The 22,969-nt window shown below is 42.8% G+C and overlaps 1 protein-coding gene across 3 annotated transcripts in view; it reads left to right on the top strand.

The window, feature by feature from the left end:
* Positions 1-16,520: 16,520 nt before the first annotated feature.
* The window catches only part of KATNAL1 (katanin catalytic subunit A1 like 1), a 107,584-nt gene continuing 101,135 nt past the window's right edge, over positions 16,521-22,969 (top strand). The window contains exon 1 of one of the 3 annotated variants that reach the window (XM_059684088.1): positions 16,521-16,741. The gene's annotated coding sequence lies outside the window, so the exon portion shown is untranslated. Of the gene's footprint in view, positions 16,742-16,908; positions 17,083-17,127; positions 17,260-22,969 lie in introns of those variants that run through there. The other 2 variants (XM_059684087.1, XM_059684089.1) reach the window with 2 other exon arrangements.

The raw sequence follows: 22,969 nt of genomic DNA, 5'->3' as shown, positions 1-22,969 counted from the left end.
AAGGGGTGGACTGATGGTAAATTAAGGAGCTGAGTTTCCACCCGTCTGAAAGAGGTCAGGTTGCAGATGCAGCTTAAGGTTTGGGCCATGCTTTGGGAGAACACAGCAGGCTCATGGGCAGTGATCCTATACAGGCAAGGTTAGGCCTGGGGTCCATAGAGACAGGGCTGTCATGGAATTGGGCCCTCACTCTTCACAGACCTGAAATGCAGAGCCCCTCTACATGCTAGCACTGGGCTCTGGCACGGAGGGCATCTGCCTGTTTGCTGAAGAACTCCCCCACTTCTCTCAGGTAGTGTTTCTTAAACCTTCTGACATGCATGGTGGGAAACATATCTTACTTCACAATTCATCTTGGTCAGGGTCCACTAGTCAGGGAAAAAGAAACCAGAGTATGTCAACAGAGAGAATTTGGCAAAGGAAGCTGATGAGACAGATGTTGGAGGACTGAAAATTTTAAAAAGAAACACTGGAGGAACATGTAAATACTAATTGCAAGAAGCAGTTACTGGGCCTGAGGTCAAAGAGAGGAGGTTCAGTTATCAGAACCCAGGGCTTCTAGGAGCGGTGCCATGGAGCTGGCACCCAGACTTCTGAAGAGGGGCACGGCCTAGCTGACACTGGTGGTCTGGTGGTTCTGGAAGTGCAGTAAGAAGTGGAGACAGGAAATACTGCTACCAGGCTGTGGCATAAAGACTGTCCCAGATCCACAAGCTAGATCCTGGCCAGAACAGAGATTGCTTCCTGTATACCCTCAGAGACTGTCTGATCGATCCCTCCTATGCTCAGGCACGCTGGTTGCCATGCCCTGGACAAGCATGGAAGGAGTTTCCCCATTTTCTAGGGTGGGTTACATGCCAGTATCCCCATCTATCCTGCCTGTTCTATGTAATTCTGTAGCACCTGTCATACAGCCTGGAAGATATCCACTTGTCTTGCCCCTGCCCAAGGCATGCTCTGTTAAAAAAACTCTTGATCGGGGCTCAGCCAGCGTGGTTCTGTGGTTGAAGGTCGACCTATGAACCAGGAGGTCACAGTTCAGTTCTCAGTCAGGGCACATGCCCAGGTTGTCGGCCTGATCCCTAATAGGGGGCATGCAAAAGGCAACTGATCAATGATTCTCTCTCATCATTGATGTTTTTATCCCTCTCTCCCTTCCTCCCTGATATCAATAAAAATATATTAAAAACAAAATAAAACTCTTGATTGGGGAAATTTTATGAACACAGGCTAAAGAGGACATTGCTGAGGTGATGTTGATAGGCAGAGTACACCAAGAGTGCGCAATCACGTGAGCAAGCTGCTTTCCCTCCTCCAGCCTTGTGCTCTTCCTGTAGGTCCCCAGGCAGCCAGATGACAATGGAGAAACATGCTTTGCATAGTTCCAGTTCCACCAATACAAAGCAGTAGGTAGAGGGTGGGTCTGAAACTGAAAGACAATAGACCAATAACTACTGTGGAGGAAAAGAGGGATTCTATAGAAAGTAACCTCATAGGGTGATCTGATCATAAAGTCCGAACTAGGCAGGTCATGGGGGGGTAGTCATGTCCCAGGCATATAACTTTTTAGTAAAAGGTTTATCTTTGCCTTAAGCAAGTCTTGTCCACTGTTTCTGTCTTTGAAATAAACTTAACACCCCTCAAGTGAGCTCATAATCTTAATTATCCTGTAATCTAATCCCCCCTTGCTTTCTCCCACCTCCATGTAATCTTCTGATCCCCACTTGATTTCAAATGCATAAAAGCAGCTGCTATACTGTTATTATCTGGAGTATTTGAGATCTTGCTCCCCAGCATATGTTGCCAGTTTGGCTCAAATAAACTCTTACAAACATTCTCTACATTGACACTGCCATACATTACTTTACCAGAACTATGAGCACACACTCTGAATTTAACTTTCTTTTGTTTTGTGTTCTAAGTTACTTTACCCTACTCTATCTTACCCTATCCCATTTTAAATATTAAACAACTGGGTGGGATCCATCAAATTGATTTCATAAACCACTAAATGTCATTCTAGAACATTTTCAAGGATAGTGGTGACTTTAAGTATTGGAATTCAGTGCCATTTACCTCTAAACCTCCGTCCATACAAAAAACGACTTAAAGGAATTGCCTCCCAAGGTAGCCATCCACTGAATACATATGGGGGCTCACACTCTTCCACAGGCTTAAAAATATTTCTATTAACAGGCTGCAACAGCATGGATGGAACTGGAGAGCATTATGCTAAGCGAAATAAGCCAGTCAGAGAAAGATAAATATCACATGATCTCACTCATTTGTGGAGTATACTGAACAATATAAACTGATGAACAAAAACAGATCCAGAGACAGAGAAGCATTGATCAGACCATAAAACCTCAGAGGGAAGGTAGGGGAGGGTGGGGGCTAGGGGGAGAGATAACCAAAGGACTTATATGCATGCATATAAGCCTAACCAATGGACACAGACAGCAGGGGGATGAGAGCGTGAGTGGGGGGGAGGGGGACGGGGCAATGGGGAATAAGGGCACATATGTAATATCTTAATCAATAAGAAATAAAAGAGGCTGCAAATGTCCTGTATTGCACCAGAAGGGGACAGCTCCCAGAGCCAGGGCCTTCCTTCGTTCCACGCCGCCCCCTGGTGATCAGCACACATCATAGCGAGCAGTGGAACTCCTGAGGGGACAATTTGCATATTAGCCTTTTGTTATATAGGATTATAAAGATGTTTTGGGGAATACCCAGAAATCTACATCAGAGGAGCTTGAAATACAGTGAGAAGACAAAAGCCAACGAGTAAATAACACATGAACGTTCACTAGGCAGCACGGTTAGTTGTCAAGTGGCTAACATCAGCAGGAAACACTGAGTACTGAGCAGGGTGATATGGTTGTGAGCAAGAACAATCTGGAAGTTTTCATGTAAAGGCCTGGATTAGTCCTTGCAGAATAGGTAGGATTTAGCGTAGATGGTAGCATTCCCAGTGAAGAAAAAACCAAGAACAGTAGAACAAGTGAGGAGCACATGGGATGCTCAGTGCAGTGCTGAAACTTAGCATCAGAGCCAGCAAAGAAAGTCTGAGCACCAGCCGGAGCTGAGATATGGGATCTTGGATGTGGAGAGGGTGTACAGACTGAACAGAGGGAACTCGTCCCACATTTAAGGAGCAGGTCCAAGAGCTGGTGAACAACACAATGAAGTACGCTTTGACAAAGACCAAAGTCATGGACCATTAAGGAGGATGGTCAACAAAGTCGAATGCTACCGAAGCCCACACAACTAAGCAGCGAGGAAAACCTCTGGCTTTGAACCAGATGTGCTGTCTCTTTACCGAGGGTGGCTCTTGACCATATTGTCTATCTGTGTGGATCAATCTGTTATCACTTTCAGCTCCATCTTTTGGGTTTGCACACTGTGTTTAACTATCATAGGAACTGGTCCAAAGTATCCAGTGATAACAATAAAGTTCATAGTCAGTCCTCATTACTTTCCATCTGTCCAGAGCCATGTGAGGTTTTTAAGGTCTTCCTTCCATGACTGCCCTCCTTCTGCTCACTGCAAAGCAGCTATTTCCTTTCACTGCTGCCATCCATTCTCCTTAAGTGGCTTGTCCAGCTGCACTGATTCGTTGGGATCCCAGTTTCAAAACACAAGGAGGGGGATGTTTTGGGACCTTGCATTGGGAGACTACACTGTAACCGTGGCCAGCTGCCTTGCAAATGCAAGTGACTGGTCACAAGGGAAACCAGATGAGGGATGGATAGATCAGGTGAACCAATCACCCCAACTACAAAACATGTGTTCAGCTGATAGCAGATTAGTATCATCTTCTCCAGGAGTAAAGGAGAATCTATTTAAATGCTTATTATATATGCAGAGCTGTGACCAAAGTGTTAGAGGTGACAGGTCTGGGTGTTGCTTCTGTAAGGATGTCATTATTGCTTAATACTCAGATTTTGTTTTGGATTTTATTACTTGGATATTGTCATTTCTTCTGCACAATATAAGTTATGATCATATAGACTTTGGTTTCTTTTCTTTCTCTTAGACATCAGATTCTAGCTAGTATCAACTGCTTCCTCATTTATACTGAATATGTAGGTAGCTGCTTAATATTTATTTATTTATTTACTTACTTACATATATTTTTTAAAGAGAGAGAGAGAGAGAGGAAGGAAGAGCAACATTGGTGTGAAAAGTGGAACACTGCTCGGCTGCCTCCTGCATGCACTTTATCGGGGATCAGGCCCCAACCCCAGCATGTGCATTGACCTGGAATCCAACCGTGACCTCCTGATTCATGGGTGGGTCACACTCAATCACTGAGTCACACTGGCTGGGCTGCTTAATATTTATTAACTATGCTGTGGGATGAATCCGATAGAGTATGCATATATATACTGGCCTGAGGAGTATTATTTTAATAGCTGTCATTAGAGTTCCTGGTGAGGCAGGTATTTTCTTTGTACAGAAAAATACTTTGATAAACAGTTTAGGAATGGGAGGTGGCCCTGAAGCTAGGATTAGGAGATAGAGATAACTAAAAGTTCTGTATAAAGAAAGGAAGGAGGATGGGACCAGAAAGATGCTGGAGAGTGGGAAGTTCCAGTTTATATTGAAACTAGAGGCCCAGTGCATTTGTGCACCAGTGGGGTCCCTCGGCCTGGCCTGCAGGGATCGGCTGAAACCGGCTCTCTGACATCCCCCGAGAGGTCCCAGATTGTGAGACGGTGCAGGCCCGGCTGAGGGACCCCACTGGTGCACAATTGGCGCTGGGGATGGATCACGGGAGGGCTCTAGGGAGTATCCGACCCCATCTTGCCCAGTTCTGATTGGCTGGACCCCAGCAGCAAGCTAACCTACTGGTCCAGTGGTCGGCAAACTCATTAGTCAACAGGACCAAATATCAACAGTACAATGATTGAAATTTCTTTTGAGAGCCAAATTTTTTAAACTTAAACTATATAGGTAGGTACATTGTTATTAACTTAATTAGGGTACTCCTAAGCTGGCCTTTGCTAAAAACGTCCTCAATCTGATTGAGGTATGTTTGCTGAGGTCGACCCCTTCCAACTCTCCCATCCACACTCGTCTTGTATACTTGTTTCGTCTGTCTCCTTTCGTTCATCCTCTCTATATGTCCAAACCATCTCAACATACCTTTCTCAATCCTCAACACTACATCTTCTTTCACCCCACAACATCCCCTAAAATTAACTTAATAAACTTTACTTAAAGTTTTAAGTCTTAGTTAAACTATAGGTACGTTGAATAAAACTTGATATCATACTTAATAATGATATTATTTATTGATGAAATTAAATTCCTTACAATTTACCTTACAATATCCATAAAATTAAATCATGACAATGACTGACAAACACTAATGTGAACAATGGCCTTGCATCTCCTTGGAAAGTTTGGGTAAGTCAGGTTTGTATGTTGTTGCCCGCACGTGGTATTTTGTGGAAGAGCCACACTCAAGGGGCCAAAGAGCCACATGTGGCTCGTGAGCCACGGTTTACCAACCACTGTACTGGTCAGAGCGTCTGCTCCCTGGTGGTCAGTGCACGTCATAGCGACTGGTCGAATGGTAGAATAGTCAGATACTTAGCATATTAGGTTTTTATTATATAGAAAAAGATGGGGACAATGGATATCAATGCCGTTAGGATATAGAAGAACTTTAAGAGCGGGAATTATAATTTTAGGTTATTTGTGTCCTTCATTTAAAACCTCAGTTGCTCCACACCTTCAGAAGAGTCTGCTATACAAAAAACCAAAGAAAAGGGTTTGATTTCCAAATTGTGTATCAGCAGGAGAGAAGAATTGCAGGAGGTAAGATGTGAGGGAGTCTATCTGTTCAGAGAAAGCATAACTTGGAGCCTGAGAACACTAAGCCCCAGGGGATGTGTGATCTTGAAGATCACACAGGAGGTGAAAAAGGGACTTGAATCAATCTCAAGGAAACCTCTGTGGACAAGGTGACCTTGACTGGAATGGGATGACATACACATTAGCTTGCTGTTTTCAATCATACTTTCTCAAGACACATTTATTACCAGAAAATGACAGGGTCAGTAACCCCACCTCCCTTACCCATTTATTAAATCTCAGGCCTCATTTTCCTCAAAATATGGAAATTAAACCTAAACTAATGCTATGGTTTTTATGAGAGTCTACAGTTATAATAATCTTGGAGATACAATACAAAGAACAAATTGGTGGTTGCTAGAGGTGAGAATAGAGGGTGGCTGAAATGGGTGAAGGGGGTCAAAAGTACAAACTTCAAGTTATAAGGTAAATAAATCCTAGGATGTAAGTACAGCACGGTGACCATAGTTAATATTATCTATATATATAAAAGGCTAATATGCTAAATGTCAGCCCAACTGGTAGCTATGACATGCACTGACCACCAGGGGGCAGATGCTCAATGCAGGAGCTGCTGAGCTGCAGTGACTTGGCAGCGGCAGTTCTCAGGTGACACATGGGAAACCAGAGAGGAGGGCGCCTGATTCGTCTCAGGGCTGCACAATTCCACCTTCGGCTGTGCGTTATGTTGTTGCAGGGTCATTGCTGACCCCAAATCTCGTTTACTGCACACTTGCATTTGCGGTCCACACCCTGTACCACAGCAACTTTGCAGAGTGCTCTCTGGCACTCGGGGACCCCTTGGGGGATGTCGGAGAGCCAGTTTCAGCCAGAGGGACCTGCTCACTTTACAGACGCCCTTTGAGTCACGGGGATGCCACCCCAGGTGCAGCCGGCCAGGGAGGGACCAAGGGAGGTTGGCTCCAGGGCCCGTCTCACCCAGTCCCACCCTGCCGCCCATCTTCTAGCTAATTTCCTTTCAATGTGCACGAATCTATGCACTGAGTCGCTAGTATTATATATTTGAAAGTTGCTGAGAGTAGATCTTTAAAAAAATCAACTAACATTTTTTGTTTTTTATGTAAATTTACATAGTGAAATGTACACATCTTACCATATGAGTTTTGACAAATGCATATACCTCTGTAACCCAAACTCTAAGTGAGTTAGAGAGCTTTTCCCAAACTACAGAAAATTCCCTCTTAAGTCAAATCCACCATGGTCTCCAGGTTACCTCTTTCTGACTCTTACATGATGGATTAAATAACTAATAATTAAAAGTTATTGTTAAATCCAGGCTTTGTTTCATAATGCTTCATTGGCATCAATGCTTTTATTTCTCACAAGCACTGGGAGATGGACATTATTAAGGATTAAAAGGTGGATATAGGCAGACGCGTCCCAGGTCGTGTCCCGGAGCAAATGGAGCGAGCAGCTGAAGCTAGTAACACTCACACCAAATTGGCGAAATTGCTCAGCTGGTGAGAGGGTTTGCAGCCGGGAAGAGCAGAACTCCCCTGGAAAGGTAAAAAAAAAAAACCAGGGATTTGGGCAGGAAAGTTTGCCTGACCTCTGAGCCCAGAGAGTCGGAGGGAGACCGCGTGGCAGACAGCCGCGTCCCTTGGGACAGGCACAGCCCCTGACGGGGGAAAGGAGAACCGCGGGATTCCTGGCGCCGCCAGGGAAATTGAGAGCTGGGTTCTGTGATCACGGAGGACTGGGCCTAAAGGGGGCAGCCTGAAGAGCTGACCTGACCATGCAGTCCCGGTAAGAGAAGAAGCTTACAGAAACCAAGCCTTCCCCGTTTCCGCGGCCGGCATTTGTTTGTTTGTTTACACTGAATCCTGTTCATGGGACATTTCGGATACAGACACTCACCTGTGCTGAAGAGAGGGAGAGTGTGCTGAGGAGTGGAATCTGGGGAGAGACTGGGGAAAGAGGGGGAGCCGGGAGAGGTGGTAGTGAATTGAGTGCTGAGACACCCCTGAGCCCAGGACTGGGGCAGCCACCCTCTCCTGAGAGTGAGTCTCCTCCCCCCAGCCCCCAGGCAAGGAGCACAGCCACACCCAGATTCCACCCTGTACGAGATCAAGGATTAAGATAACCTGATCAGTCCCTGGGAGTTAACAGGGTCTGGCCTATAGGGGGATTTTCAATCCCAGCAACAACATAGCGCCGGTAACTAACTATTACGCAGTCAGCTCTGGGCAGTGAACTTCCACTGGACAGAGAGGCCCTATAGCCTCAGAGGCCAACCCCAGAACACTGCCACCCAGAGGCTGACCCACAAACTGACTCTTTGCTAAACACAAAATAAGGCAGTCCGGGAAATAAATGCGGCATGCTTTAAAATAAGGACTGTGGTTTACAACACAGAGGAACAGTATATCGCAGGGAAACTCAACACTCTCCTGAATACCTGGAAGGTCTAAGGCGAGCCACACTGAAGAATAGAAGAAACGAAGGACATTCACTACGGCAATTTTTTTTTTCTTTTTTCACTTTTTACTAAGAAACCAATTTTTTTTCACTTTTTTTTCCTGTTCTTTTTTTTTCTTTTCTTCTTTTTCCATCACCTGATTTTACCCTTTTAATTACTACCTTCTTATTTTTAACCAGTATTACTACTGCTACCATTTTACCATTTTTTAAAGTGGCATTTTATTTTTTCTTTATTTTATTTTGGGATTAGTGTTCACCATTCTATTTTCATTGTTATATTATTGGTTGTTTCTAGTTTGCATTCATATCCAGGGAGCTGTTGCTGGAATTTGTTGGGATTAATGGCTGTTCTATAGGAGTATTCTCCTCATATAAAAAGTCTCTTCCCCTCTTCCACTTCATTCTCTCTTTTCGCTCTTTTTTTTTTCTTTTCTTTTCTCGCTTTTATTTTCCCCCTTCCTTTTTCCCAATTTCATTTTTGCACTCCCTTTTTTTGGTCCCTACTTTTCTTTTCCTTTCTCTCTTTTATCTTTTTCTCTTCCTTCTTCCTTATCCCCTAATTCTCTTAATTCAGGTGGTCACCTTCAATTGGGGTTATTAATATCGTGAATATATTTGTGTATAGTGCCTGGTACGTGGTGCCTTGTTGTGTTGTATTTTGTGCCTTTAAATCAACGCAGCAGATCCAAGCAACAACAACCTCCTGAGCACCACATCCTCTGCTGAGGAACAGCAGCTGTACGTGAAACCTCACCCCACCAGCCAGAAGAGCCACCACAGCTGTGAACAGCACCCACCAGAGGAGCTGCTGACAACTGAAGAGCAGCTGCTACCGCAACCGCCCGAAGAGCAACCACAGACCAAGGAGTCACTGCCACCAAGGGAGCAACCACTGAACAACTCAACGTCTAGATATGTCAGTGAGATCAAACATGGGTAGACAAAGAAACCCCCAAAGGAAAGAGAAGGAGGACTCTCCAGAAAAGCAGCTAAGTAATACAGAGGCATGCAACATGACAGATAAAGAATTCAGAATAAGGATCCTAGAGTGCATAAACCGGATGGAGGAAAAAATCGACAACCTCTTCAAGAAGCAAGAAGAAACAGATGAAAAAATCGATAACATATGGAAGAAGCTAGAAGAAACAGATGAAAAAATCGATAACATATGGAAGAAGCTAGAAGAAACAGATGAAAAAATCAACAACCTAAGTAAGACCCAAGAAGAAATGAAGAGTGATATAGCTGCAATGAAAAACTCCATTGAAAGTATCAACAGTAGACTAGGAGAAGCGGAGGACCGAATTAGTGAATTAGAAGACAAGGAAGCAAAACACACCCAAAATGTACTGCAATTGGAGAAAAAAATTAAAAGACAGGAGGAGAGCCTAAGGGAGCTTTGGGACAACATGAAACGAAACAACATACGAATAATAGGAGTACCAGAACAACAGAAGGATGAACAAGGATTAGAAAACCTACTCGAAGAAATAATATCAGAAAACTTTCCTGAGGTGGGGAAGAAAAAAGTCACACAAGCCCAGAGAGTCCCAAACAAGGTGAACCCGAAAAGACCCACACCAAGACACATCATAATCACCATGGCAAATGTTCAGGACAAAGAGAGAATCTTACAGGCTGCAAGAGAGAGACGGAAAGTTACATACAAGGGATCTCCCATTAGATTGTCAAACGACTTCTCAACAGAAACACATCAGGCAAGAAAAGAATGGACTGAAATTTACAAAGTGATGCAAAGCAAAGGACTGAATCCAAGAATACTCTATCCAGCAAGGCTATCATTCAAACTTGAAGGGGAAATAAGAAGCTTCACAGACAAAAAAAGGCTAAGGGAGTTTGTCACTACCAAGCCAGCATTGCAAGGAATGCTAAAGGGACTGATATAAAAATAAGAAATAAAAAGCTCAGAAAGAAAACAGCCACACAAAAAAAGAAATGGCTACAAACAAGTACCTTTCAATAATAACTTTAAACGTAAACGGACTAAATGCTCCAACCAAAAGACATCGAGTGGCTGAATGGATAAAAAAACATGACCCATACATCTGCTGTCTACAAGAAACCCACCTCATTAGAAGGGACTCACACAGACTGAAAGTGAAGGGATGGAAAAATATCTTTCAGGCAAATGGAAAGGAAAAGAAAGCTGGGGTAGCAATACTTATATCGGACAAAATAGACCTCAAAGTGAAGGCCTTAACAAGAGATAAGGAAGGCCACTTCATAATACTAAAGGGATCAATACAACAAGAAGATATAACCCTGTTAAACATATATGCACCCAATGTAGGAGCACCCAAATTCATAAAAAACCTCCTGGAAAATATCAAAGGAGAGATCGACAACAATACAATCATAGTAGGGGACTTTAATACACCATTGACAGCACTGGATAAGTCCTATAGACAAACAACCAGCAAAGATATAGCAATCCTAAATGACTCACTAGATCAGATGGACTTAATAGACATCTTCAGAACACTTCACCCCAAAGCCAGAGAATATACGTTCTTCTCAGGTGCTCATGGGACATATTCAAAAATAGACCACATATTGGGTCACAAGCAAAGTATCCCCAAATTCAAGAAGATTGAAATCATAAAAAGCGTCTTCGCAGACCACGATGGCATAATATTAGAAATAAACTACAATAAAAACAACCCAAAATACTCAAACACCTGGAAGCTGAATAGCATGCTATTAAATATTGATTGGGTTACCAATGAGATCAAAGAAGAAATTAAAAACATCCTGGAAACTAATGACAATGAAAACACAACAATCCAAAACCTATGGGACACATTGAAAGCAGTCCTGAGAGGGAAGTTTATAGCTCTACAGGCCTATCTCAAAAAAACAAGAAAAAATGGTAGTAAATCATCTAACTCTACAACTCAAAGAATTAGAAAGAGAGCAACAAGAAAACCCCAGAGTGAGCAGAAGGAAGGAGATAATAAAGATTAGAGCAGAAATAAATGACATAGAGACCAAAAAAACAATACAGAAAATCAATGAAACCAAGAGCTGGTTCTTTGAAAGGATAAACAAGATTGACAAACCTCTAGCCAGACTCACCAAGAAGCAGAGAGAGAGGACCCAAATAAATAAAATCAGAAACGATAGAGGCGAAATAACAACAGACCCCACAGAAATACAAATGATTGTTAAAAAATACTATGGACAGCTTTACTCCAACAAACTAGACAACCTGGAGGAAATGGACAAATTCCTAGAAAAATACAACATTCCAAAACTCAATCAGGAAGAATCTAAAAATCTCAACAGGCCAATAACTATGGAAGAAATTGAAGCAGTCATCAAAAAGCTTCCATCAAACAAAAGCCCAGGACCAGATGGCTTCACAGGGGAGTTTTACCAAACATTCAAGGAAGAACTAAAACCTATCCTCCTCAGACTACTACAAAAAATTCAAGAGGAAGGAACACTTCCAAGCTCATTCTATGAAGCCAGCATCACCCTAATACCAAAACCAGGTAAAGACAACACAATGAAAGAGAATTACAGGCCAATATCCCTCATGAACATAGATGCCAAAATCCTCAACAAAATCTTAGCAAATCGGATCCAGCAGTACATCAGAAAGATCATACACCATGACCAAGTAGGATTTATCCCAGGGATGCAAGGATGGTACAATATCCGCAAATCAATAAATGTGATACATCACATAAACAAATTGAAAGAAAAAAACCACATGGTCATATCAATTGATGCAGAAAAAGCATTTGACAAAATTCAACACCCATTTTTGATAAAAACTCTCAGCAAGGTGGGAGTAGAAGGATCATACCTCAACATAATAAAAGCCATATATGACAGGCCCACAGCCAACATCATACTCAACGGACAAAAACTAACACCATTTCCCCTAAGAACAGGAACAAGACAGGGATGCCCCCTCTCACCACTCCTGTTCAACATAGTACTGGAAGTGTTAGCCATTGCAATTCGGCAAGAAGAAGAAATAAAAGGCATCCAAATTGGAAAAGAGGAAGTAAAACTGTCCTTATTTGCAGACGACATGATATTATACATACAAAACCCTATAGATTCCATCAAAAAGCTACTAGACTTAATACATGAATTTGGCAATGTAGCAGGATACAAAATTAGCCCCAAGAAATCTGAGGCATTTCTATACACCAATAGTGAACTTTCAGAAAGAGAGATTATAAAAACAATCCCGTTTACCATTGCACCAAAAAAATTAAGCTACCTAGGAATAAACTTAACTAAAGAGGTAAAAGACCTCTACTCAGAAAACTACAGGACGTTGAAAAAAGACATAGAGGAAGACATAAACAGATGGAAGAACATACCGTGTTCATGGATTGGTAGAATCAACGTCATTAAAATGTCCATACTACCCAAAGCAATCTATAAATTCAACGCACTTCCCATTAAAATACCAACAGCATACTTCAGAGATCTAGAACGAACTTTCCAAAAATTCATCTGGAATAAAAGAAGACCCCGAATAGCTGCAGCAATCCTGAAAAAGAACAAAGTAGGTGGGATCTCAATACCAGATATCAAGTTGTATTACAAAGCCACTGTTCTCAAAACTGCCTGGTACTGGCACAAGAATAGGCATACAGATCAATGGAATAGAATAGAGAGCCCAGAAATCGGCCCGAACCAATATGCTCAATTAATATTTGACAAAGGAGGCAAGAACATACAATGGAGCCAAGATAGTCTCTTCAATAAATGGTGTTGGGAAAATTGGACAGATATATGCAAGAAAATGAAACTAGACCACCAACTTACACCATATACAAAAATAAACTCAAAATGGATAAAGGACTTAAATGTACGACAGGATACCATAAAAATTCTAGAAGAATCCAAAGGCAAGAAAATTTCAGACATATGCCGAAGCAATTTCTTCACTGATACAGCTCCTAGGGCACTTGAAACTAAAGAAAAAATGAACAAATGGGACTACATCAAAATCAAAAGCTTCTGCACAGCAAAAGAAACCATCAACAAAACAACGAGAAAACCCACTGTGTGGGAAAACATATTTGCCAATGACATATCTGATAAGGGCCTAATCTCCAAAATTTATAGGGAACTCATACAACTTAACAAAAGGAAGATAAACAATCCAATCAAAAAATGGGCAAAGGACCTAAATAGACACCTTTCAAAAGAGGACATTCAGAAAGCCAAGAGACATATGAAAACATGCTCAAAGTCGCTAATCATCCGAGAGATGCAAATCAAAACAGCAATGAGGTACCATCTCACACCTGTCAGACTGGCTATCATCAACAAATCAACAAACGACAAGTGCTGGAGAGGTTGTGGAGAAAAAGGAACACTTGTGCACTGCTGGTGGGAATGCAGACTGGTGCAGCCACTATGGAAGACAGTATGGAGTTTCCTTAAAAAACTGAAAATGGAACTCCCATTTGACCCTGTGATCCCACTTCTAGGAATATATCCCAAGAAACCAGAAACACCAATCAGAAAGGATATATGCACCCCTATGTTCATAGCAGCACAATTCACCATAGCTAAGATCTGGAAACAGCCTAAGTGCCCATCAGTAGATGAATGGATTAGAAAACTGTGGTACATCTACACGATGGAATACTATGCTGCTGTAAAAAGGAAGGAACTCTTACCATTTGCAACGGCATGGATGGAACTGGAGAGCATTATGCTAAGTGAAATAAGCCAGTCAATAAAGGAAAAATACCACATGATCTCACTCATTCATGGACAATAGAGACCATTATAAACTTTTGAACAATAATAGATACAGAGGCAGAGCTGCCTCAAACAGATTGTCAAACTGCACGGGGAAGGCCGGGGTGGGTTGGGGGGCAGGAGGTAGGGGGTAAGAGATCAACTAAAGGACTTGTATGCATGCATATAAGCATAACCAATGGACATAAGACACTGGGTGATAGGGGAGGCTAGGGGACTGTCTAGGGCGGGGGGATAAAATGGATACATATGTAATACCCTTTGTAATACTTTAAGCAATAAAAAAATAAATAAATAAATAAATAAATAAATAAATAAAATTAAAAAAAGAATTGTAAAAAAAAAAAAAAAAAAAAAAAGGATTAAAAGGTGAGCATCAGCCCTGGTTGCTTATCAGCTACCCAGTGTAGCATCAGGATGAGGAGGAGGAAGTGGTAGAAGCTTGGGCTCCTCATTTCAGTTTGTACCACACTGCATTGTGGGGGTTCAGAACAAGTCACCCCAAAATGTGCCTCTGGTATGCAGATTTTGAGCTAAAGGTAACTTTAGCCACTTGCTCAAGAGAAACTTCTGCCCCTCCTTTAACTATCTAGAATAATTTATAGGCCTTGCCTATAATAAGAGATTACCTTATCACTTTTGACCTATCTATAGGGTAGGACAAACTTTTATTTACTGAGCATATGCTTTTCTTATCCTCTTGCAATGACCCTTTGAAACTAGCTCAGGATGTTTTACACATCCATTTTCCCCTTTCTGTCTCTGAACCTCTCCAGCAGGTGGGGTCTCTGATTCTTAGGTATTAAATTTGGTCACTTTCTCTTGCTAATCTTCTCATGTCTTATTAGACCAGTGGAAAGCACCTTGAGGGCAAAGTTTGTTCCACCCCCCACAGCATCTCTGAGGTGGTACCAGGAATCAACAAACAGTATTACAGATCAAAATGCAAGGCAAGCCTGGCAGGTGTGGCTCAGCATCGAGCTACACATAAAGAGGGCACCTGTGTTACCGTAAAAACGTTCAAACCTGTAAAGAATTTTTGTGAGTTTATTTGAGCCAAACTGTCGACAATTGCCGGGAAGAAGTTTCTCAATGGATTGGGATAATGCTCCAGAGAATGGCAGTTTTTTCATCTATTTTTATACAATGTAATCAAAGGAGGGGACTTAGGTGGGTTACTTGAAATCCACGGGTGATAGGAGGGAGAAAGCAAAGGGGCGGGGAGGGGAGAACGTCTGGGATTGGCTAAAAAGTAAAATGATAGACACATACTTAGGTGGGTGAGGATAGTTAACAGTCAACAATTAACATGATAACAATAACAATGAAGGAATTTGTAGTATCTGTCCTGGCGCCCAAGCCCAAGCACATTAGGTTGTGCCCCAAGGGGTCTGGAAAAATGGAAGTTACAAGTTACCCAGACATTTCAAGAATATGTTATCATAGATGCAAAAAGACAGATAGGCACAGTTAAGGTAAAGGTTGACCTTGTCAGTGAAGATACTGGCCTAGGACATAACTACCCACCATAACTGCTTTTAGTTAAAGTTTATTTTTTTATTTAAAAATATATTTTTGTTGACTTCAGAGAGGAAGGGAGAGGAGGGAGACATAGAAACATCAGTGATGAGAGTGAATCATTGATTTGCTGCCTCCTGCACACCCCCCACTGGGGATCAAGCCCACAACCTGGGCGTGTGCCCTTGACAGGAATCGACCCCCCGGGGAACCTTCAGTCCACAGGCTGGTGCTCTATCCACTGAGCTAAACCAGCCAGGGCATGTTTCAGACTATCCTTTGTGGTTACTTTAGGTCTTTTTTTGGCAAGACTGCCTTGCAGCTTGTCAGGTAAGCATGTGGCCCCTTTGGTCCACACCTGTTTGATTCCCCCTCAGGGCACACGCCTGGGTTGATGGCTGGATCCCCAGTTGGGGGCATGCAGGAGGCAGCCAATTGAAGTTTCTCTCTTATCGATGTTTCTATCTCTGTCTCCCTTCTTCTCTCTCTAAAATCAACAACATATATATTTTTTTAAATGCAAGGGAAACCCATGCTACTTGCAAGTTCTCAAAACTCCTCAATCAGCCTAAAAGCCGTATGTATTACATCTTTCTAAAAGAGTCCCTTCTCTCCCACTGCTCAGTAAATGGCAGGAAGGAGGTGTGAAAGGTTGCAACTGTGATTTCATTCGTGAGAGCCCAAACAGAGGTGGCTCAGACTGCAAAGCGGCGGAAGGGATCAGCCCGCCGGGTGCCCTCCTCTGATGACGCAGGTGTCCTCTTAGGATCCAGCCGCATTCGCCAGCTCAGCCTCGGAACAGGGCACGCTGCCACCGGGATGGCTGCTGGCAGGGCTCATTAAGCAGCCCTAAAGCGCAGTCACCTGTGCTCCTCAATGTCACCGTCTCCCACTCTCAAACACGCACCTTTGCACCTCGTTTCCACCGCATGCGGCCGAATTCCCAGGCTCCTCCCTGGAGCTGACTCCGAGAACCCCCTCACTGACACCACCGCGCAGCCCGCGCTGTCATGGCAACCGTACGCCGCACCACCGCCTCTTCACGCACGTCGTGAACTAACGGACTCCACAGCGGCGGAGCGGTGGCCGGAGCTCCACCCCCACCCCACCAGACCTTGACCGCATAACCAACAGTCGGCCAGCCTGCGGCACCGGGGTAATGAGTCCGAGAGAGACCGGCGCGAGCGGGAGAGCAGGCAGTGGGGCGCCCAGGGTGACAGCCATACTCCGTCCCCTGTCGCTGGCCCTCGGGCGCCAGCCTTCGCGGCGGGAGCGGGAGAGGCGCGGTTCATTGTGGGGATTGTAGTTCCATGGCGTCTCGGGCTCATGGTCTTGGATGGGCGCCCTGGACGGGTGACTACAAAGCCCAGCGGCCCCGACGGCTGGGAGAGACCGATAAACCTTAAGCGGACCGTGGGAGTGAATAATCTCTTTGTGGTGAGGGGTTCTTGGGTGGTCGCGGAACGTGACTCTGTGAACTAGGAAAGGGAAGTGGAGGTGAGACTTGACTTGACTTCCCGCCTGGCCGTGGGGCCCGCCCTGGTTGCCGGGCTTGGCCCTCCCCGGCGGGGCCAGCGCCTTGGTTGTCTCGGGGAGGAGCCGCCAGCCACCCCGCTGCGGGCCGTGGGCCGCGGAGCCTCTGACCCCCAGGGTGCTGCCTCTCGGTGCAGAACCGTATGTATGGCACACGTTTGATGTGAGACCCGAGGAGCTCAGTTTTATCAGGCTCTCCCTGATACGTTTATTTCTAAATATTTAATTATGTTTATTCTGCAGTAGCCCAGAGGTGTTTGCATATTACACCCATTGATTGATAATTCATTGATGTTTAAAGGTTAAGTGTAGACGTGGTAAAAGATACCGTACTATTATATCATAGTACCTGGAGTTTTTACCGTTTTGCATTTTTGAATTTTACTTACTGAGGGTCAGGATTGCAAAGTGAGTTATCCTCCTCCCCCAGCTTGAACAGTGCCTACACATATTTTGATTGTATTTTGAAGATTAGGTCAACTCTAAAAATCGCAGACTTTTTTTTTTTTTTTTTTTTTTTTTTTTTTAGCAGTGAGTAGTAATATTTTCTTTGATTAGTCAGTTGTTTTTTAGAATTTCTCAGGAGCATGTTTTTAGGATGAAAAATGCCGTATTCTATTACTACTACTACTACAACTATTATTATTATTATTATTATTATTATTATTATTATTATTAATCAATCCTCTGGAGTACACCTTAGTCCCCAGAGTTGGCTTAGGCTTTGGTGGTAAGGAATCTGACACAGACTTAGGCAACCTGCCTTGATGACCCTTAGAATTTTTTCTTTAATAGATAACCATCCTAGAAATTTCGTATTTTATATAGAATGTTGGAAAATCGTTTGTAGTATGGTGTGCTTTTTTTGTGTGTGTTTAAACAATAAAATAATACAAGGCCAGTATCAAATTCCTTTTGTCAATTAAAATGAAGCTAGCCTCTGGAAATTTTACTTAAAGTAGCAATTTAATGGAAAGTAGGTTTGGTAAGACCATTAGAAAAAAAATTGAAGCCTTCTGTTATATAGTACTAGAAGCCTGGTGCATGAATTTGTGCAGAGGGGGGTTCAGCCAGCCCTGCCCCAATGGGGTGGATTGGGGGCTGGGCCTGTTGGGAGGAGGAGACAGCGGGAGGTTGGTTGACCGGCTGCCCCCATCAGCCCGCCCCCATCAAGGCCCAGTCAGAGCCGGGCTGGCTGGGGGGAGGGGCTGTGGGTGGTGGGCTGCTGGCCCTGCCCCCAAATGGTGTGGGGGGAGCTGGCTGGGGGAGGGGACGCCAGCTGATCAGGGTAGTGAGGGCTGATCGGGAGTGAGCCAGCATGGGGAAGGGGCTGCAGGAGGTTGGCTGGCTAGCTCCGCCCTTATTGGGGTGGGGGGTGTGATCAGGGGTGGGGCTGGCCAGGGGGAGGCGCTGGGGGAGATTGGCCGGCCTCATAGCGACCAGTCGTTCTGGTCGTTATGGCATTCTGGTTGCTGGCTTTTTATATATATATATAGTTAGGGATTTGAAGCATTTTATTTATTCATTCAGGATTTATTAAGAATGTATTATGTGCTAGGCATTATGCCAGGTGGTGGGAATATAGAGATGATAGAAGATGGTGTGTGTCCTGCAAGGGGAAGAGTCATGTCATCACAATAGTGGGCTGGAGATGGGTACAAGTTGCTATAGGAGGCCAGAGTAGGAATAAATAGTAATATAACACTAACATTTATTGACTACTTACTCTTTAGCCTCTTATAGAATCCTCACATTTTGTGAAGTTGCAACTGTCATTTAGAAGTGAGAAAACAGACTTAGAGATCTTGCCCAAAATTGTAGGTGATAAGGTATGAACCTGGGATTTCAGTCCACATGTGTCTAACTCATCTGAGTCAGGATCTCATCCAGTAGTGCCATTCCCTGTACACATTTATAGACAGATCCTGACTCTGTCTAAGGAGATCAGGGTAAGTCTCCAGAATGATGTGACATTTGACTTGTACTAAGAAAGTTGAGTAAACTTTCACTGGAGAGAGGATGAGAAAAGTCATTCTAGGTAAATGGAACAACATGCTTTTGAGATATATTTGAGTGCTTTGTATTTGGGGTAACTCTAGGCCATTCTGATGACTGAATCCCAGAATACATGCAGTGTAGTGGGTGAGGCCAGATCTAAAAGTGCTTGAGTACCATGATAAAGAGTTTAGAATTTTCTTCAACCTGGAGTGACCATTGAAGAATTTCAAGTGGAGTAGTGTTACTGAGTTTGTGTTTTAGAAAGAAAACTCCAGCTTCATCATGGAGAATGAACCTTGGGGAGGATAGATTTAGAGTCATGGTAGGGAAACCAATTTTACTATAGAACAACAATAACAACATCATCCAGTAGAGAAATGAAGAGAATCTGAACTAAGCAGTTGGTGTTATAAAAAGAGATGGATTGTAGAAATATCTATATATATAAAAGCCTAATATGCAAATTGTCCCCTCCGGAATTCGACTGGGAGACTGGGAGTTCAATCGCTTGCTATGATGTGTGCTGACCACCAGGGGGCAGCATGGAACGAAGGAAGGACCCAGCCTGTAGCCAGCAGCCGGGGAAGGGAGGCCCCGGCCGGCAACCAGAAGACCCCAATGGGCCCTGATTGCTGACCATGCCTAGGGACCCTACCCGTGCACAAATTTTGTGCACCACCCTCTAGTTCAGTGGTTCTCAACCTTCATAATGCCGCGACCCTTTAATACAATTCCTCATCTTGTGGTGACCCCCAACCATAAAGTTATTTTCGTTGCTACTTCATAACTAATTTTGCTACTGTTATGAATTGTAATGTAAATATCTGATATGCAGGATGTATTTTCATTGTTATAAGTTGAACATAATTAAAGCATAGTGATTAATCACAAAAACAATATGTAATTATATATGTGTTTTCTGATGGTCTTAGGCGACCCCTGTGAAAGGGTCATTCGACCTCCAAAGGGGTCGCGACCCACAGGTTGAGAACCGCTGCTCTAGTTTAAGAGATAAAATTGATCTGACTTAAGAGTCTGGGTGTTGGGACTAGAAAGATTTGGAATTGTAAGACACAACTGATTCCTAGTTTTCTGGCTAGAATGACTGACAGGATCATGAAACCATTGGTTGAGGTGAGAAGGAGTAGGTTTTTGTGGAGATGAAAGATAAAGATAAATCAGTTCAGTTTTGACTGTTTGTTCAAGGTTCCTGTGGGGTATTCAGTAAGGATGCATTTGGATCTGGAGTTCAGGAGAGAGCTCAGGGCTAGAGGTCGAGGTTTGCATGCTCGTAGTGAAATTATAGAAGGGAATGGACCAGTTCACGGAGGAGGAATGTTTAGAAACGAAGAAGGGAGAAGTTTGAATATGGAACTCTTGCAAAGCGGCAGCATTTACGGGGTGTGTATGTGTGTGTGTGTGTACGTATGTATGTATGTGTGTTGGACATTTTTGAGAGGAAGTGGGAGGAAAGCTGACACAGTATCCTGAGGTTAGAAGGCAGAGAGGAAGAACCCCAGAGAGCATGCATAACAAATGACAAAGGAGAAGGAAAGTAAGCACAGAGTGGGCCAGAGTGTCAGGTGCCGTGGAGAGTGCAAGTAAGGTTAAAGGTAGAAGTGTGTCCAATGAATGTGGTGGCTTCAAATCATTTCTAAACTTTGCAAAAATTAAGAAGAGGAATCTGAGCATAGGTTACTTGAAAAAAAAGTTTAAAATTTCGCATAATAATACATATCAAAAGGAAAAGGAAATAGATGAGTCCCCATGTGTCCATAACCTATCTTGAAGAGTGAACACATAATCAATTTTGTTTCATCTATAACTCCTGTCCCCCAACTGGATTATTTTATAGCTAAACTCAGATATCATATCCTTTTATCTGTAATTATTTAAATACATATCTTTAAAAGTTAAGGATTACTTAAGAATACGTAACTATAGTATCCTACTCAAAAAAATTGACAGTACTTCCTTAATATAATTATCAGGCACACTATTTATTTATTTGATTTTGAGAGTACATTTATTACAGCTGGGGACAGTGAAACAGGAAGGGCTTAGGATAGAGGAAGCAACAGGTGAGAGCCAAGGTAGGGCTCCTGTTAGCTCACTGAGAAAAGGGGGCCTTGGAGACAGGTTCAGGGACTTAGCCCAGGATGAGTTGCTGCTGCCTATTGCTCCCCTGGTTGCAAGTCTCCAGGGGACCCTTAAAGTTTAGGAGATCCCTGCTGGAGAGGGAAGAAAGGCTTGGGTGTGCTCCACTCAAACTTTTTATTTTAGTGAAGCATGACTACATAGAAAAGAAAGAGATGAGGCAGTAACAGAAAAGGTTTGTAGGTTGTTTTATTTTGTTTGTTTTAAGATTGATAACATGCTATTAGGGGAAAAAAACCATGAAAAGAAAATGTTGGAAGATGTAGGGGATGAAAAGAGAGGAGAGAGCTGATAGAGGTCCCCCAAAATGTAGGAAAGGACAGGATGAGCAGGGTGAAGGAATTAATTTGTTGCATTTTATAAGTACCAACTAAGTGCTAGCTGTGTTCCTAGGCAGAGTGCTGGTGTCACTAGGAAGAGAGTTGCACTGAAAAGGAAGAAGAAAGGTGAGGATAGATAGGATATTTATAGGTTGGGTTGTGAAAGGTGAGCAAGTTCAAAGCTATGGTTTCTAAGAGATGGATGGGATTAAGGGTTAATTGGTGAGGGAAGTGATTGGGGTTAGGAAAGGATAATGGTGGGGATTTGGCATAACCATGCTGGAAAGGGGACTGAGTTAGCACAAGTAGGAATTGTTTCACTGAGCCGAGATTAGAAGTCAGTAATTTTCAACGACAGCAAAACACGAGGTTGTGTGATTGTTTTCTTTAAATTTTAATTGATTGATTTACTAAAGGAGAACTTAACATATTGAAGAAACCAGTAGCCTGTTGTGCTGTTGAGAAGAGAATCCAGACCAAGAACTTATGATTGGACCATTCCTCAACAATTTTGGATTTATTAATTTAACATCATTATTGTCTATTTTGTGTAAATATCATAGTAAAACTAGATAGCCCCTTGCAGATAGTTTGGATTAATAATTTGCACTATTTTCTCAGCATGTGTAATTGTATTCCTTTATAGAGAATATTCTCCAGGGTGCAATGGAAGGGGTCAGGTAGATCTGTTGTCTAGTTCTGGGACTACAGCTTATTTTCTGTGATCATGGCCAAGTTTCCAAACCTGTACCCATACTCAAAAAGATGTAAATACTTTATATTTCACAAGATTGTTGGGAAGACTAGACAGTTTCATGAAGGTAAACCCTCAGTGCTCAATAACTGAAGATCTTTCTCTTCCCCATCTCCCCCTCCTTATCAACAACATGGCAGGATTGTCATTTCTGTTGGACAAAAGACCACTTTCTAGGACTTTAACTTACGATATAAGTTAGGTAGAACAGGTAGTAGTTACATTACAAAATGATCTATAAAAGGATTCATGAATTATTCTTTTTAGTGAGGCTTCCTTAAACACTATAAAATGTTATTTTATAGTCCATTGATAGTAGTAATGTCTTTGACTTGGTTTATCTTCAAATAAACAGAGCTCCACTATGTGATTTGAGATCTCAATAGCTCTAAAATTCTTTAATTCTCTGACTACATCTCATTACTGGGCTGATTTATATTATGATTTCAGTAATATTCAAGCATCTATTTATAAATTAAAATACATGCATATTTTAATGTACTCAGCATTATTTTAAATACTTTCCTGGATAACCATAGTTATATATGGCAGCTCTAGTGAAAGTATGAAAGGAAACCATCAACAAAATGAAAAGACAACCTACTGAATGGGAGAAGATCCT

Source organism: Myotis daubentonii, chromosome 2, assembly GCF_963259705.1.
Source record: "Myotis daubentonii chromosome 2, mMyoDau2.1, whole genome shotgun sequence".
Lineage (NCBI taxonomy): Eukaryota > Metazoa > Chordata > Mammalia > Chiroptera > Vespertilionidae > Myotis > Myotis daubentonii.
Note: the sequence above shows the minus strand (reverse complement) of the source record. Positions and strands in the feature narration are given on the sequence as shown.